The sequence below is a fragment of the Euprymna scolopes genome, chromosome 23 (assembly GCF_053919585.1).
Source record: "Euprymna scolopes isolate OS-2025 chromosome 23, ASM5391958v1, whole genome shotgun sequence".
NCBI classification, from domain to species: Eukaryota; Metazoa; Mollusca; class Cephalopoda; order Sepiida; family Sepiolidae; genus Euprymna; species Euprymna scolopes.
The window spans coordinates 66941496-66947236 of record NC_136504.1 but is presented as its reverse complement, the minus strand read 5'-3'; positions in this window follow the sequence as shown (position 1 = coordinate 66947236).

Below are 5741 nucleotides of genomic sequence, written 5' to 3'. Positions count from 1 at the left end.
AGACTGAGATTTCCAGCTAGTGTGGGACGTCTCTATAATTTTGAGGCGTTCATCACAGACTGTGACATAAATTTACGAAATAGAAAAACTTCACTCAGCATATACATGCAATTAGCGTAATTGGTCTAATTTGCATATTTATTTGAAAAATAACATCTTATAAATTAACTATTCACTTTTTTTTTAATTCAATGACTGTTTTCATTCTAATAAGAGGAATTCTATTTATGTATATTTTTAAGCGTAAACAAAAAATTCACATTTTGAGTGAAAAATCAGCCATTTCATTCTTTTGTCAGATTGTAAATTAAAACGAAACAATCTATGCACTAACACACCTTAAAAAAAAAAATCAGTCAGTGAATACATAACACTATCCCTCCTAATATTTTTTCATAATCTTGAATAAAATCTTAGTATTATGAGTAGAAAAAGTGTTATTTTTCAGCCCTTTCATGATAATTTACTTCTCAAGTTTACAATTCTTGGTCCTCTCAGATGATGCTTGTACATGGTTCCTGTGGCCATGATAGCTCAACTCATTGTGCCAGCCCAATGTTGTTGTCCAATCCAGTCAGCCTGCAACAAAGAAATTTTTCCTCTAAAACAAAAACTACAAACCCAATTTATAAACAAATAACAATGTTTGGCACTTCTGCAGGACAGTGACATATTAGCAACAGAGACGAGTTATCGATCCCTTAAAAGAGAAATGACGTCTAGCGGCCATTATGTAAACCTCAAGTATAAACAAGTGTTTATGATAACACAAAAATATATAATAACGAAATAAATAATACAAAAAATATATTAAAATCGAAACATTTATTGAATAAAAAATGCATCAAAATATAATTTTAATGTATTCATATAATTTCTTTTGAATGAGTGATTCATAACTGAAAATAAAATATGATAAAAACATGAAACATTTATAGATTGTTTTTAGAATTATTTGTTTTTTTATGGTAAGGTTGTATAAAAATGTAGCAAAATATAATTTAAAAAAAACATGAAACATTTATAGATTGTTTTTAGAATTATTTGTTTTTATGGTAAGGTTGTATAAAAATGTAGCAAAATATAATTTAAAAAAACATAAAACATTTATAGATTGTTTTTAGAATTATTTGTTTTTATGGTAAGGTTGTATAAAAATGTAGCAAAATATAATTTAAAAAAACATGAAACATTTATAGATTGTTTTTAGAATTATTTGTTTTTATGGTAAGGTTGTATAAAAATGTAGCAAAATATAATTAAAAAAAAACATGAAACATTTATAGATTGTTTTTAGAATTATTTGTTTTTTATGGTAAGGTTGTATAAAAATGTAGCAAAATATAATTTAAAAAAACATTAAACATTTATAGATTGTTTTTAGAATTATTTGTTTTTTATGGTAAGGTTGTATAAAAATGTAGCAAAATATAATTAAAAAAAACATTAAACATTTATAGATTGTTTTTAGAATTATTTGTTTTTTATGGTAAGGTTGTATAAAAATGTAGCAAAATATAATTTAAAAAAAAACATGAAACAGTTATAGATTGTTTTTAGAATTATTTGTTTTTTATGGTAAGGTTGTATAAAAATGTAGCAAAATATAATTTAAAAAAACATGAAACAGTTATAGATTGTTTTTAGAATTATTTGTTTTTTATGGTAAGGTTGTATAAAAATGTAGCAAAATATAATTTTAAAAAAAACATGAAACAGTTATAGATTGTTTTTAGAATTATTTGTTTTTTATGGTAAGGTTGTATAAAAATGTAGCAAAATATAATTTAAAAAAACATGAAACAGTTATAGATTGTTTTTAGAATTATTTTTTTTTATGGTAATGTAGCAAAATATAATTTAAAAAAACATAAAACATTTATAGATTGTTTTTAGAATTATTTTTTTTTATGGTAAGGTTGTATAAAAATGTAGCAAAATATAATTTAAAAAAACATAAAACATTTATAGATTGTTTTTAGAATTATTTTTTTTTATGGTAAGGTTGTATAAAAATGTAGCAAAATATAATTTTAAAAAACATAAAACATTTATAGATTGTTTTTAGAATTATTTTTTTTGTGTGTGTGAGCGCAGAAATATTGTATAAGAACGTATCAAAATATAATTTTAGTTTCGTGCATTTTTAGAAAAGGAAGAGTTATTGACCACTGTTCTTTGGCTAATAAGCGACATGTATTGGCGGTTCTTGAATCTAAAATACACACATTCGCCTCATATCACTGACATGCAGAAGTGCCCAATGTTTATATTTTGGAACATTACAAGTGGCACTTGCTTTCCTAAGGTTAAACGACAGACTTGCAGAATGAGAGTTTTGCCTGACCAGACATAGATCCCATTAACACAATCCTTTACTGAGAGCCCAAAAAAGGACCCAACCTACTCAAAGAGGCACAATATCCCAACTGCTTGGCAGCTCTCTGGAAAAACAACTGCTTACCTGAAACGTCTAGCTCCCCCTCTCTCTCCTCCCTTTTCCATCTCTGAGAATATTTTCACCACTGACTGATTCTGGACTTTTGTTAATGATCACCATTCAACCACCCAGAGGTTAACCACTGGAGATATCATTGAAGATAACTTCCAGACAATCTCTATTCATGGGGGCTTATCTGCAGATAATCTTTGTACACTGCTTTTCTTACCAAGACTTTCCCATTTAATGAAGTACTTATTTTGTCAAACAAAGAAAATATCTCTCGAGTGGTCAGACTCCGGCCAGAGATATTTTCAGCTATTTGTGCTTCCCTCTTATCCTTTGGTCAAGAATGTATCGCTTGTAATGTTTGTTATTTTTATGTGCCACCAAAACATACACTGAATATTAACAGAGAAGATATATAAGAATGGAAAACAAATAAATCTTTCATATTTACGGTGACAATATTTGTCATGCTTAAGAGGGTTAAAAATGAAAAGTACCCTAGGTAGAAAATCAGGAAACAAACAAAAAAAGATCTTTTTATACTTAAGAAAGATCTGCTTATCAGAGGCAACAGATTATTAGATTTCACCCATTACTGCCTTCACCTTTGTGTTATATTGAGTTCACATCAACTACCCGCACTCAGCAGATCTGCTAAGCAGCATAGTCTACTACCTCCATCTGTTATGTATTAACTGCCCTCCCCCACTGCTTTGCTTTAATTCATTAATTGATCTGGAAGTGCAGGAACATAAACGGCCATGCTATCAGTGGTTTACCCCCCCCCCTTTTTTTTTTTTTTGCACTCTTCCACCATATCTACAAGACATACCTTGCTCATACTGTGTCAATTGATGCTTTGGTAATAACACAGTACCAAATTGCTGATCTTTTGAAATGTGAATGTGAGATGCTGAAAACCTACACAAGCGATACACCTGAAGAAGATCAGAGGTTACATAGTCTGAAACGTTGTGAAAATAACATTCAAGATGATAACAGTCATCTAAATAATATAAATTATCTTATTAATTATATTATTATTATTAATTATATTATTATTACCTTTTAAATATGACTGAAATGAAATGAAAAATAATGTCTTTTAAATGTTGCCTATTTTCAGCTTATTTGTGCTCTTTCCAAAACATTATTCATGACAGATTGCAGAATCTCTGGACTGCGATTCAACTCCCTTATTTCGTTCCTGATGTTTTCCTTCAATTCTTGCAGGATTTGTAGTTTGTTAACATAGACTCTTTCGTTAAGATATCCCCACAAGAAAAAGTTGAGGGTAGTCAAGTGAAAATACCGTCGATAAGCTCTTTGAGTTAAAACAATTGACCTCGATTTTTGGTGAAACAATTTCACGACTTGAGTACGTTATTTAATACTATAAGTATGGCATTAAATAATGTTATTTAATGCTATAAGTATGGCATTAAATAACGTACTCAAGTTGGGAAATACATATAATTTTCAAAATATTATCTGTAAAATATCTGAAATAGAGAAAAATAAAGTACTCATTAATGTTAAAACGATAAAGATTTTCAACCTTTCAGAGACTTTTTGTACACCCTGTACTTTTTTACCTCTTTCAGAAACAATTAAGAGGAAACATACAGTGGTGCTCAATACTAGTGCATCACCAGACTCAGTTCTCTACAACCCAGTGCCATAAACATGAAAGTTTTTTTCATAACTTCTCTGAAAATACTCCAGTCAGACACGTCAGATAATAAATATTAGAGTAAAAAAAAAAAAGTTCAATTTGTATTGTGTAGAAATACCAAAGCAACATTAGAAATACACTTAAATACAATTTATTTTGTTAAATAACCTCTTTGCAAAAAAAAGTGTAATAATACAATTGGTTTGTTTGGTGAAGTTTGTTAACGTTCAGGAGTCTTTGGTGAAACTCTGTATTGATGATGTAAGTTCAGAAATTTTTTTGGATACCTATTCCTAAAAAGTACTCTAAACAATTTACTGGAGAGTTTAAAGACTGGCTCTTTGGATGGTGCAGGTCGAAGACGGAGCCGTTCAAATGGTAATGAATGTAGAACCCCCTTCTCCAAATCTTGGACAGCATGGGACAGCATACAGGTGAAAAATACATTGAAGAGGACCGGGGCTAGTATGCAGCCATGCTTTACACCATTGCTGACCTCAAAAGCATCCGTCACATTGCCATTGGAGAGAACCTGGCCAGTCATATCATCATGGAAGAGTCTGATTATAGACACAAACTTTGGAGGACATCCGATGCACTAAAGTGCCTCCATGTTGATGGTTTTCAAAGTTTTGGTCAGATCAATGAATACTGAGTAGAGGGGCTTGTTCTGTTCAATGCATTTCTTTTGAAGTTGTCTTATGACGAATATCATGTTTAGCCGCACTGTGCCTCAGGAAGTGTTTGTTCAGAGACTGTGATTTAAGATAACTTGCACAAAGATCTTTCCGGCAATTAAAAGGAGGGAAATGCCACTATAGTTTCTACAGTCTGACTTACCTCCCTCGTTTTTATAGAGTGAGACGATCAGGGCATCACAAAAGTCGTCTGATATCATCTCCTCCTCCCAGACAGTGAGCAGGACATCATGAAAAGTCCCAAGCGTGTAGGGGCCTACTGTCTGTAGATCTCAGCAGGGATGCCATCCTTTCCCAATGCTCTGCCAAAAATTGTCTGGTGAATCACTTTCATCATCTCCTCAATGGTAGGTTTTGCGAGCAAATCTTGTATGGGCTGTTGGAGGATCTGACTCAGGGTGTTTGGGTCAACTGATGAGGGTCGATTCAGCAGAGTACTGAAGTTCTCCTGCTAGCGCTTGCTGAGACCTTCCTGGTCCTTGATAAGTGTCTTCCCATCTGACGATAGTACTGGGGCACTGCCAGAGATAGAGGGGCCGAAAACAGATTTCAGTGAGCTGAAAAATTTCTTGGGATTGTGAATGTCAGTATAGTGTTGGACTTCAGTTGATTTGTTCTGTCACTACTGGTCCTGCATTGCTTGGAGATCAGTCTGGACTTTGCCTTGGAGGGCCTTGAACTTCTTTCACTTGAGATGAAGGACGAGTCATTCAGCCACCCTGTTTAAGACTTGTTCTTGACATGTATTGTTTCTTTGATTTTTTCATCATTCTCATCAAACCAGTTTGCATGGGTTGTGATTTTCGCTCAAAGGAATTCTTTAACAGTCTATTTCTTAATGCTGCCTTTGGTGGCCACATGATATTAGAGCTTCTCATTTAGCACTTGCTGGAATCGTGCGGGTTAGGATGGATCCTTC